At 47.7% G+C, this 13680-nt stretch overlaps 1 protein-coding gene across 1 annotated transcript in view; it reads right to left on the minus strand.

The window, feature by feature from the left end:
• LRRC43 (leucine rich repeat containing 43) overlaps window positions 1-13680 on the minus strand; it is a 528148-nt gene that overhangs the window by 41504 nt on the left and 472964 nt on the right. The window lies entirely within an intron of this gene.

Genomic DNA, 13680 nt, shown 5'->3' on the forward strand with positions numbered 1-13680 from the left:
ATTGGACACTAAAACATTTGTGCATGGGAATATTAACATCACCCTGAGTAACTTTTCCAATTGTAACACTAATAATGTTATATATGCCATAACCTGCCCTTGTAACCTGATCTATATGGGGCAAACAACGCAAAAAATCAGAGTCCGGATTTGCCAACATAGAAGCAGGATCCGCTGTAAGACCGCTAATGCACCTCTTGTTGAACATTTTATGCAACTCAATCACACTGAGGACGGCATGACATGGCATATCCTCAGCGTGATCGTACAGTCTACAAGGAACATGAACATAGCGGCTGTCCTCAACAAGGAGGAACTAAAATGGATAATCCGCTCTGATAGTCATCACACAGGACTGAACCGACTTGAGGACTGGTCCAACTTACTGTAAATCCCAGTTATTTCTCTATTGTGCTGTATACTGAGCCTTTTGCCAATAATGAAATGTCCATTTTACCCACTTGTATCTAATGAGCCCTTCTTTACTTTTCCATGTCTATTGTACCCAACTCCCCTTCTTTTCCAAATTCCTTATTCTATACTAGATTCCCTATTCTGATCCCCCTCGCTTCCCCCTCTCTTCTACACCTATCTCCTTCTCCTGGCCCACGGCCGCACCTATTCTGTCTCTTCATTCCCTTTCCATCACCTCACTTTTGTTTCACCACTCCCCTTAACACACCTCACATGGGTAATACCTATCCTCCCATCATGGCCACCGTTTTCGCCTCTTCCTTCTGTCCCTCTTCTCTCTCTTACTACTGGGCGGCACTATTTCTACCACTGTCCGAATTAGGCCCTCCCAGCGCTCGCACTCCACGAGCCCTCACTTCCGTTACATCGTCCATACTGCTGGATCCCTTATCCCGGAAACGTGCGGCTTCAATTGGTGAGTCTTCGCCGGCCTCTATAGACCGTGTCCTTTGGCACCCTACCTCACCTACTCTGCTCATTACCCTTAATCCTTCCCGCAGGTTATCCGAGTTTTACACGCCTCGATCTCGGAACACCCGACACATGCGGGACTTCACCTTAACGTTCTCCGGGACTCGGAACCCGCATTCGCCCGATTCTGACGAGCCCTACCCACGCTTCACTCTGGGACCTCTGCGTCCTACCTGGTAAGCCTTCGTAGCACCCCCTGCCTCATTTCTTTAGCTCCCCATATCCGTTCATCTATTAATTTACCCTCCGCTTCCCCGCAGATCCGTCATGACCATTTCCCGCCTTCTCGGGACTCATTACCCTTAACCAGGTCAGGTCTTGACGCCGTTTACTCTGCTCTGACCGGGCACAATTGCCCCTTACCTCTCCACCTTGTGTGGCAGCTACTGGATCCCCCTCTTCAATTTTGACTCCGTAAGTTTTCGTAATCTTCTCTCCTTCTCACTTCCCCTCTCCCATTCACTGGTCCCTTGACCACTATAGGGATACACCCTCCTCCCTTCCCTCCTCATTTTACTTCTTACCTTAGGATTCACTATTCGCAACTTTCTCACTCTTCTCCTTCTACCCACCTCACCCTCCCCGCGCCTTTTTATTGTTAATTTTAACCTTTTCTGTCTCTAAAATTCTGCAACCGTAATTACTTCTCTCCCCTCCCTACTAGGCTACCCCCAGGTAATCTTGACATCCTCCTGTCCTGAAGAGATCCCATTATTCGCACAGGGATCGAAACGTCGTCGACAACCATTTCTAAACTCCGTTGTATTATTATCTGAAATGTTGGAGTATGAAATGCTTTACTGACTTTTTGTTAATACTTACCTTCGTGCACCAAAAAGTCACCTTTTAATCACTTGCCTGGGTATCGGAAATCGGCTGATTTCCCTTTACCCTGCCACCAACTCACTCACTGTTCAAACATTTTTTCCTTTACTATTTTATTGTAATTTACTATTATTACTTTTTGCATTGTCTTCAAACATAAAACCCAATTTTTCATTGTACTAATTGCGGTATGTCACTTTATTCTGTTTGAATGGGACCACTGTTCCTTACAAAAATGTACCTACCCTCGGTCCCGTCTGACTCCTGGGGTCTCCTTGTTTCTTTAACTGGTATCTACTTAAAACACCTCCAAATTTAAAGCACACTTATTCAGATATAATCTCCCTTCCCTAAAAAACACAAATGACACCACCTCCTGAAACACATTCCATTAAAAGTTAAGTTGAATGCAACCCAAAGACCAGTCAGTGGATAGCATTTTATTTCCACTCAAGTATGGCAAAGCCTACAGCACATGATGAGCATGTTATGAGGATAAAGTCAACACTGAGCACACGGAGGAGATGGTTAAGGGTGGGTCTGCAACGGAGTCCAGATTAAGCACGTCTAGGGGCACGCTGCATTAGCAAGCTCAGCAAAATGGGGTGGGGTGCAGCAGCATACTGGGAGTCTAGTAAAATAAAGGAGGGATAGACAGGGTTTAAGGCAGAGGCAGGACTGTGACGTATGCGGGGCAGGCAAGGCTGGGGCCAAGCAGGTCTACTTGGGCCGGCAGGTCTGTGTCGGACAGGCAGGGCTGTAGGTGCAGCCGAGCCGGGCTATGAAGGACTGGCTCTGAAAATTGTTTTGCAGTGAGGGGTCTCTGCGGGTTAATGAGCTGACATTATTAAAGCTGATGATTTGTAATCATCTGTAAATGACGGCAAGCGAGGTAGGGGAGGAGACCCGTCGAGGAGGGGCCGGGGCTGAGGGAAGAAAGAAGACAGCCATACACCCAGACTCCGTCTTCTGCTCCCGTCTTTAAAGAAATTCCTGATTGGGATTTAAGGAGGGGGCGAACAGCGGAGCTACGTGTGCGTGCGTTCGCCTCCCATTAATTAACTCTCCCCAAAATATAATCATCAGCCTCGTGCGCCGCCCGGAATCTTAATGTGCCTACAGGAGACTGGGGGAGAGAGGGAAAGTGAAAGCACGCCATGCGCGCCTTGTGCTGAAAAGCCGGGAGCCCTACGCGTCCACATCGCCTGTCCGGGCGCGTGCACATTTATTTATTTTTTTAGGGAAGTTTTATATAGCGCGAACTAGACCCGATAAATCGATTACCAGAGCGCTTTACATAGCACCAGTTTCGTTACACAAGCACACATTCATTTTATTCTTAGGCACGGGGAGTTTAAGAGATTTGCCCAGAATCACAGGATGTTGAGCGTCGTAGCAGAGACTCAAACCCGGTTCCCCAGCTTCGACATCGACCGCTCTAGCCGCAAGGCTACATCCTCTCCCTGCACATCTCCTGTCCCCCTTCCGAACACAAATCGATGACAATAGTCTCGCCAAGCGAGCAGCGAATGCGCTGCGTCGCTAGTCGAGACCTAAAAACAAGATGCAACAAAATTCCAAAAAGTGTTACATGGTGTGCAAATTTCACATAGTTTCTAAAAATCATGAACAAAGACCAATCTACATGTAAAAGAATTAAATAAAATTCCATTTAGTAGCCCATAACAAGAAAGCTCAAATCTGTAATGTACCTCATTAGGATTTTGTGAATATCTGATTTGCAGCCCCTTGGGGATAGGCGTCACACTGGAATGCACGGCGACTCCACGGAAGCTGAATTGCTTTTGAGTGCTGTTGGGGCTCCATGGTCGCCATTTAGGGCACATCTGATCTGAACCGGGTACATGTCAAATGTTCTATTCTACATGTAGTGTGGCCTAACCTGTGGACCATCGCAAAGATAGATATCTCACTACAGTATAACTACAGGTTTCAAAAAAGCTCTGCTGGGACGAGTACCTCTCTATTATAATACTTATTCTGGATACACATTCTTGCAATCACTGAAGATAAAATCAGACGAGCTGAAGTGAGAATTTGTTCACCCAGAGCATCTGCTTATATCTTGATTCTAGGCTGAAATCATGTGAGGAAGAACTGCAAATGGATTTAGCATTCAGAATAGCCAGCTACACCCCCTAAACAGTCTGCTCCAGGTACTGGCTGGAAGAGGTAGCAGGATGTTTGTGCAGGCTTAAAAAACACCTTACCTGTGATGTTACACAAATACTCACATATCCTAATGACCTGTGATACATGGGTCGCTTCCTGAATTCTAATGCACCAGACCTGCTAGGATAACCAGCTAGAGGGCGGACTGGACCTTCTCAAAACATTCCTGCCTTCCTTTAGATCAGTGCAGCCTCCATAATCAATTCAGGAACCAAGCTACCCATTACAACCGCCGTGCATGCAGCCGTGGCCCGTGGAGGGAGTTCCCTGGGGCGGAAAGGCGGGGCGGGGGAGGGGTAGGGTGGGGGGTACTAAAAACCGGAATATGGATAATTGGAGGTAAGTAAAAAATTAAATAAATAAAACGAATTTCGTAGCACGCCCTGCATCGCAAATTGCGATGCAGCGCACGCTACAAAACAAAACAAATCATCACTCAGCGGTTTTCAGACAGCTGCTCGAACTGATGCGCTCTTCGCGAGCAAGGCACGATTGTTGTAACTAATCTTGTACCAATTAACTGCAGTCATTAGTGACTAGAAAAAACATCTAGAACACACGCTCATCAATTTAAACGAACGCTCCAAGTAGTGCACTCTTCGCGGGCAAGGCACGGCTAGTGTAATCCATCTTTTCATACCTTAATCTTACAAGGCCTCGCACGCGGCTTGCATCTGGGCAGTTTGACTCGTTTGTCTGCCAGCGAGAAAGTCGGTATATGGCCGGGGGTTCCTCAGTGATTTACTTCCAGTTTTGCGCAACACTAGCGCTTCCGGGACTTGGATACTCGTGTACAATGGTGAAGTACATACTCGCTAAGACTTATGGGAGATGTAGGTAAATCAACTCAAATCCTGTAAAACCATCATAGAACATGGATGGACCATTGGTAATGTGTTTACTCGAGTTGGCCTGTAAACCTATTACAGGTTATTTAACTCCGTCATTTCATTTAACCCGTCAACCGCTGTATTAAATTTCACGATTAGCAATGCTTCTCTCTGGGTTAGTCGTCTCTCCAGGTCACCTCCACGGGGATCTGCTTCAATTGCGGATATTACAGTCCACCGTAATTCACTCCCTGCATGGTTCTGACTAATACAATGGCTAACCGGTGGAGAAGTGAATACCTGTTTGCGAATCCTTGATTTGTGTTGTGTAATCTGCTGGCGTACTTCTTGATTTGTTTTGCCAATATACAATTTAGGGCATGGGCATAATATCCCATAGACTACGTTTTTTGTTTTACAGTTGGAAAAAGAAATATGTTTCCAATTTATATTGTTATGTGAGAACAAGGATCCTTCGATGGTTAGGTTGCAGCATGTACATGTACCGCACCTATGGTGTCCAACAATGGGTGGTAAATTGAACTGTTCTCGCAATGTGTTTTTGATTGATATCTTTGTCAATGCTGCTCGTACCACTTAGTTGCCAACCAGCATCGGATTGGTAACGCGGGCACTCGGGCAATGCCCGAGGGGCTTGTATCCGAATTCAAGCTGTGGGCTGCTTTTGTTAGAACCATTGGGGGGGGGGCGATTTGTGCGGTTTCTGCATTGTTCGATACCGCCAGCGGAGATAGATGGGCGTCCATTACCTCCTTTTTATCACCGGCAGAGGTGTCACTCCCTTTCTCTCGCTGGGCCGGCCCATTAATGTATGCATATTGAGCGGTGGCAGGGGGCCTGAGCAAAAGTGGCCTCACTTGTTTTCAGGTGTGTTTCACCAGTGTAAACTAATCCGTTTTTAAACCCCCACCCTTTTTTTAATAAAATTTCACCCAAGCAGTGTTTCGCGAAAGGCAATATGCAAATGTGAGCCACTTTTTTTCTACCGTGCCCAGGCCGATTTTTAATCTCAATCCAACCCTGTTGCCAACACTTTTTTCTTTTTTGAGCGCAAAAAGAGGTTTGTTGAGTGCCTTGCCCGCGAAGAGTGCATCAGTTCGAGCGGCTGTCTGAAAACCGCTGAGGGATGATTTGTTTTGTTTCTTCTAGTCGGTAAAGCCTGCAGTCATTTGGTACACGCGACCCCTGAATATCCTTCAGATCCCAGGGATGGGCAACACTGTTATCGGTTAAAGTGAGTGGTTGTTAATACACGGTCTTGCGTTTTCTCTCTTTTTAAGATAATTGGAACATTAAACTGAATTTAGATCGTGTTCTTTTCTTTTTTGCTTCTTTTTACTGTCTGAGCATATCTTGATGTTGGGGCTTAATCTGAATATGAAATTTAAATGAGAAGGTACCTGTGAAAAGAGGTAAATTATGTGTAGATGGTGCTGAATATGTGGATGCTTAAAATGTTTGGATATGTGTGCTAATATGATTGTGTCCCCCTTTTCTTGTTTGTTTCAGCTCACAATGTGTTCTGAGTCCTGAGGAGAACCCTGAAAAGAAATAGAATAGGATCTGAAATGCGTCGAATGGTGTTTCACCAAACAAGTGTTCCGTACAAGTATCTACCATGGTGGTTCGAGATGCGAATTAGTCAAAATTATTAAATTGCAAAGTTATTTACGAGCCCCAATAGTACACTGTTTGGTATTGCCCTGAAAAAGTAGATTTCAAGTCAGGCGGTATACCGCCAACCTACAGGGCATTGTTCATTTTTCCTGTTTCACAAATGAGAAATTGGATTGAGAATTACAGAACCAGAGCTGTTTATATCTTTGAACTAAATGTTGTATGTTAATGTATTGTTTGATGTTTTGTCCAACAATGTTTATGTGGTGCTGTAAGATTTGTAATTTAATTTAACATTTTTTGTGTTTTTCTGTACAGTTTGTATAACTTTTGTGTAATGTAAAAATGTATGGCATAACAGATGACAAATCCATCTCGAAATTTCTTTATGATAAAATGATACGAGTAAACTAATGAAAATAAAAATATATGGTCAAGTGTCATGTGTGATCATGCAGAATTATGAGAAACTGGTTTCAGTATTGGCACGTATGTCATTGTGTGGCCTTAATGGTGGCACTGGATACATGCAAAAAGGAAGCTATCATTTCCAGTTTGTGGAGAATAGAGGTAACCACATGGGATGTTGACATAATAAATAAAGTGGAGGATTTTTTTTTAAATCCTGCCTGAGAATAGACAGAGGCAGTGTTCAGTATGGAGCACGTACAGGACTATAGTCAGCATGCTGCAAAAAGACATTACATGAAAAAATCATTCTACATAGCGTTTCATATCTGAGCTTTGTGACAGCCAATTGGCTTAAAACTGCGTTAAAACCTATTTTTTTCTAACCTGAGATAGTGCTGTTGGCTTTCTTCCTGTTGCTGTTGCTTGTGTATCTGGAAGTACCTTGAGATAAGGACTAAATTGACTAGTCACTGCTGATTCAAAGGCATCTTAGGTTGACTACCCTTCTAGAGAACCTGCTGTGTGAGTGAGCGAATGCATGCATGTGTCATATGCGAAGTGTCACAGGGCAAGACTATAATTGTATATTTGTGTCATTACAGCAGGAACCTTCTGAAAAGGATATAGGACTCAATACCGTCTCAGTAATATGAACTAGTTGTTTCTGCCACCAATTCACAGCAGGGGACACCAACGCTGACTTCCTGGCTGGTGGAGGTGGTGACGCTTGGCAAGCGCTATATAGAGCACTTCATGTCCCCGCTGTATGGAACGCCAATGCTGTATTTGAACCTTGGGCAGTTGCAGGGACTCCGGGTCCCAGACTTCCTGGCTGGTGGGGGTAGAGCAGCTCAGCAAGCGTTATATTGCACCCCTCGAGATCCTGCTGTGCAGAACTTGTGCGGGTTGAGCCCAGGCACTTGGCCGGGCCGAGAGCTGGCCTGTCTGCGCCCATCTGCACCCAGACAAGCCTGGGGTGGTCCCACCCCTTCCACCTCACCTCTTCCATCTTGGACCTCTACTTCACTTTTAAAATGGGAAAAAGGAATAATTTGCATTTGGTGCCCAATAATGCTAACCCAAGTAAGACCTTTGAGTCCCAGTTTATTACTTGAATGGTGAATGCACTACCAGCTTCAGGGTGGAGAGAGGGGCTAGACAAGGATGAATTCTTGCCCCCTTTCTGTTCACGGTTTATATCAACTGCCTGGATATGGTCTTACTCCAGAATCTTATAGATTTGCCCCGAATAGGCACTAAGCCCTTTACGGTACTGTTTTATGCTGATGAAGCGGTCCATTTAAAAGCTTTCACCGATTAAGGCCATTGCAGCAGTCTCGGACTTTGCATCCAGGCTGGGCTCTGCACCACTCCTGACTATGCTTAAGATTTACATAGCCAAATATATCTAAGCTTCTGTGCATGGCAATGACATCTGGGGTTGCGCAGACATTTGCACTTTTCAAATAGTGGAGAACTCTTTCTTTCGGCGCCTTCTCTCTCCTCCGAGCACCGCAAGGTTTATAGTTCACGAGGAATTGGGAATGGGTAACATTTTGGACGTTCTTGCTCTCTTTCTTTTGCTCAGGTGGTTATCTTTGTGAGCAGTGAATTGTCCTTACCTAAATAAAGACATTATAAGGGACTATTTGAAGTTTAATGAGGTAACTCCGATTGAAAGGTTGAGTTATGTTTTCTGCTCTTGGGCACCCCAATTTATTTCAAAACTCTGAAAGTGTGACCAAATCAGATCTGAAGTGGACTAAATCTACTTTTCTGGCCTAAAACAATAACAGAAGGGAGATGGAGCAGCTACGGAAATCTACAGTTCGCGGCTCCGCTCTCCTGAAATGCAATTTGCTTAAAGAGCCCTAGTTGATCATGGTGCGTAGCACCAGCTAGAGATTTCTTTTTGACCAGATTTAGGCTAAACTTGTTCCTCTGCCTACTGGTGACACCGAGTTGTTGGCATAAGGTCGGCAGTTTACTTGTTTGTGAATGTGATTTAATTTCTCTACAAGACACACTGCACTTTATATTCTTTTGTAGGTTTTATGCACAATTGAGGAGTAAATGTATAGCTCTTGTATACAAGCCAGGCCAGCATTAGCTTTTTTACAACTGTTAGCCAACGACCATATCTGCTTTTCTGTGGCCATTTTTAGGTCTCGCCTATGCAGTGCGCAAGAGTTGCTTTGGAGGTACCTCTTGAAATCGCTCCGGGCTTTTGTGGAAGCTCGTGCATGCTCTGCACTGTTTCCAATGGGCCCACGTGCATGTGCGGCGTTTGCCTTGCGGGAGCAAGCAGCTGCGCCATCTGTTAGCAATTATTATGCCTGCCGCTGCTCGCTCCCGTAAGGTAAACAATGTACATGTACTTGAGCCTCAAAGCCGCGCCCCGTGCAACTTCCGAAATCGTCAGGCATTAAGTAGTTAATGAAGTAATCCCTTGTTAAGCTTTCCTTACTTTCAGATTTACTTCCATCGTCCACTAGGTTTCATTGTTCCCACACTTGTTTCTAATGAGTTTTCACTTGCACTGCTCCCAAGCAGTTCCACGAGCACGCTGGTTTCGCTCGCACGCACCCTTAGATAACATCACAGGGCTGACCCCTGGTGCGACCCTTAACCCATCACCAGCCTCCTGTTTACTATCGGGGGCCTAAGGGAAGGACACAGGGTGCCAACCACAGACGTGAGTAGGGTTCTTGGGGCACTGCATACTTGTGTTCCTGCCTGGGTCACAATGGCTGGTGAGAGCAGAGGAAGTGGGGCCGGGTCGAGGGTATCACAGGACAGGCTATGATAGCAGCTCCTGCCCCCGGCTACCGGCAGTGATGCTCCCCTGTGCCATGTGATACTATAAACAGAGCTCTCTGGTGCTCTTTACCCCTGTCCACCACACACACACGGCATTCACTCCTGCAGGCCTGCCCACTTCACGCCACACCAGCACCATGAGAATCATCACCCATCACCCTTTAATGCACAGGGTTCTCGTTTGATTTACTGTTTCATTTGTTAGTCAAGTTTTGGAAATTATTTCATGCAGAGGGTACTGGGACTTGTTTTTCCTGTCGTTTCCTAGAAACCAGAACTTTTGTGGACCCCCCAACTAGGGCACGTCCCTCATGGACCAGTCCCCTTGTGTATAGGCGGCCCTCGGGGAGGTGACACTGGAGGGGGCATGTCTTGCTCACATTCAGCCCAGAACTCGCAGGGATCTCCAGGTAGCAACTCCCTTGGTCCCAAAACCCCCTCCTACCCCCTCCACTGGGTACAGTAGGTGAATTGCTGAGCAAGGGGTTGTGCCACCAGCCCCGCACAGGCGAGGCACCACCAGGTGGGACCCATACCGGCCCCAGGCTACCCTGAAGTCCTGAGAAAAAGAAGACAGCTAGTGCTTGGCAGAGTTCCCTACTTGAGTCACCACTCCCAGGCCCTGGCACGTGCCGCTGGACCAGGAAGATGACATCAGAGCCGAGGCCAGCTCCTAGTTGAAACCACTCCGAGGGCGAGTGTTTTCACCCCTTCTATTTTGAGGTTTTGCCGCCCTGATTATTAGGTGTCTGAGAGAGCCCCTTCTTTCTCTCTGGGACCGGCACTGCCTCTGCGACCAGGTGGAGCACCTGCAACAATTCAAGGCCATGTGGTCTAGCGCAAAATAAAAAAAATATCTTTAAAAATGCAGCCATATATTTTTGTTTAGAGTGTTAGTGACATTTTAGGAGTGGAAGTTTATGGAAGAGACGTGTTGCGTCCAATGAATGCTTGTTGTGCACCTGCCATGACAAAACATTTGCATGTTGCATGTGGGCATACACTGGGTGCATGGAGTACAAAAGGGAAGCCCGTGTTGGCACTCTGGCATAGCGATTGGAAGCCTCCCTCCATGTATGCTGTTAAGTGGGCATGTCTTTGTAGGGGGTCTGGTTGAAGGTGGATAAGGGGGCATTCTAGGGGGATGTGGTCTTGTGCCGCAGCAGGATAGCAGCTTTCAGCTGAGCTCCGCACGGGCGCGGAGCTCTTTCACCTTTTCCAGTCTCTTTTCTTCCATCGGAGCAGGAAGAAAGACGTCCCGATGTGGCTGAACTGCTGGAGCGGCGTTTGGAGCCTCTCTCGCTCCATTTCCAGACCTGAATGACCTGTTATTAGCGGCGGTGAATCTCTTCAGAATCGTTGCGAGCGGCCGCCATTTTATGCCTGCCGCTCGCAGCGTTTGACCTCCTGCTGAGGTAAATAACCGGCGTTTTGCATTTAAACGCGCTGCAACGTTTTTTTATTTTTGTTTTTCCTCACATCCTGTACCAGTATCATTATGGCTGCATGTCATTTTGGACAATTCTTCAATTTAGTTCTGCATATTTTACAAGGCGCTTTTTGACTTTTTCACTTCTCATTTTCTGCCTGTCTCATGTGGATGCCTTGTGTTTTAATTTTCTGTTTTGGCATGGTCTCTCCCTACCAAATAGGGAGTGGAAACGAAGGGAATTTTCACCTAAACCAAGAATGAATGTCATGATACTTTACCTTGGTGACTCTGCATTTTCTCTGCTTCACTGCCTGCTGTTACATTGTGCTTAATCAAAATGTGGACAGGTTGTGACCTCCTTTAACTTTATCAACGGTCTGTTTTACCGTGTTCTCTACTATTCGACCATCATTTTCCTTGTGCTGGTGACTATCTCTCGTTTTTCTTCTGGTGCTCGCATTTTCAGGTATTCTGTTGAGAGAGGCAGTGTGTTTTTTCACATCATATGGGCAGGCTGAGATCTCCATTAAAAGTTGCATATTGTCCTGCCTCTCATTCCAAGATGGCTAGTGACATTTCTCCGCCTGTCAGAGCTTCATATTCTGGTACAAAACCCAAAAGAGTTAAAAATGACCCTCCTTCACCTATGTTGTCATCGCATAATCCTGTCCTTGATACTATTCTTGATGAGGTGAGGGGTCTGAATTCTTTTATGTCCACTACTAAGGAGAAGCTTCAACAAATTGAAGATAGGTGGATTACTATGGAGGCGAACGTTTTTGATATGAAACAGCGCATCAGTGACTTACATGATGTCTCTACTAAAATTCCTATACTGGAACAGGAAATTCAGCATCTTAAACTTCACACTGAGGATCTTGAAAACCGTAATAGACTTAATAATCTTCGTCTTTATGGTTTGCCAGAAAATTTGGAGGGTCCTGATCTCCTTCTTTTCCTTAAGAAGCTCCTACCTGAACTCCTTGATCTTCCATCTGAACCATCATTAAACATCCAACGTGGACGGACATCTGAGGGATCCAGGGTGAGCACGCAGGAGTGGGGGGCAGAGCCACGCACCTCTCGACCCGGCCTGAGGGGGCGGCCGATCTGCGACGCGCCGGACTCCGGGGTGGAGCTCGGCGCAAGGACTCGCCAGGCCTGTGAGGGAAGCAGGGTCACCTGAGGCAAGATTGAGGTTGGTGGAGCGGCGGAGAGAAAAGCGGCCCGGGCGATCGACACTGCCGGTTGGACTGAGGGCGGGTGGTGGGCCGGCTGGAGGTGGCACAGGTGAGCCGGCGGGGCATGCCCGGGGGAGCGACGGGAAAGCGCCCACGGCTTCCGCCCAACATTCGAGTGAGCTCTACAGTGGCGGCCGACGGCGGTGGGCGGCACGGCCCGAGGAGGACAGCGGACCGCGGTGTGGTGGACGGTTGGTGTGGTGGTAATGCCGGTGACTCTACCGCGACAACGTGGCCGGCCGGTGGTGCGGGGACGGTGCACCGCCCGGGCGGAGAGGAGGTGAAGCCGAGGCTCGGGGGTGCCTGCTGGCGCCCGGGCTGGGCCACGGTCCTTGGCGAAGCAGCGGGCTACATTCACCATGCGCCCGAAGGTGGGGAAACCCACACAAACCAATAAATTGGATAAATATGCGGTGCCCACCGGCCAGGCGCAGTCTGGGGCAACGATGGAAACCGTTGTGGAGCATGCGGAGCCCTCCCTGACTTCCATTATGGCCGTGATACAGACGCTAGGTACTAACCTTGAGACAAAGATGGACAAGATCTTGATTGAGGTTAATCTGCTGCGCACGGACCTTGGCAAAACTTCGGAGAGGTCCAAAGCTAATGAGACTGACATCAAGGCCCTGCAGGCCTCAGAGAAACGGCTTGAGGGGCGCATTAACGAGCTCGTCCTCCAACATCGCCAAATGGCCCTTCGGCTCGAGGACCAGGAAGGGAGGGCCCGACGGAGTAACATCCGCGTCGTAGGTGTGCCGGAGGGAATGGAGGGGCGCAGCGTAGAGCTCTTTCTGGAGGACCTCATTCTACATCATCTGAAGCCCAGAAGGCTCTCAAAGCTCTTCACCATTGAGCGGGCTCACCGAGCCCCGCTCCCTAGACCAAGGCCGGGGGCCCCGCCGAGGACAATTATCGCTCAGATACTGAACTATCGGGACCGGGACGCCATCCTATAGGTGGCCAGGCAGCAGGGAGATCTCCAGCACGAAGGGGCCACCATCAGATTCTTCCCTGATTTCACGCTGCGGGTTCAGCAGGAGCGCCGCTCGTTCCTGGGTGTGAAGGCGGCACTCAGGGACCGGGGCATAAAATATATGATGTTCTTCCCCGCCAAACTGAAAATCATCGCGGAAGGCAAATCTCATTTCTTCACCTCGCCGGCGGTGGTCCAGGAGTGGCTTGATGCAACGGCGACGGAGGTGCGAAGGGGGCAGTGGGTAGTTAAAAACCTGCGGAGCCGGGTGGGCGGTGGGGGGGTCTGTTTGGAGGGATGTTACAGCGGTTACTGACGGGCTGGAAAGCCAGACCGGGACGAATCCACAATGGGTAGTCCCTATTGCTATGT

Source organism: Triturus cristatus, chromosome 11, assembly GCF_964204655.1.
Source record: "Triturus cristatus chromosome 11, aTriCri1.1, whole genome shotgun sequence".
Classification (NCBI taxonomy): domain Eukaryota; kingdom Metazoa; phylum Chordata; class Amphibia; order Caudata; family Salamandridae; genus Triturus; species Triturus cristatus.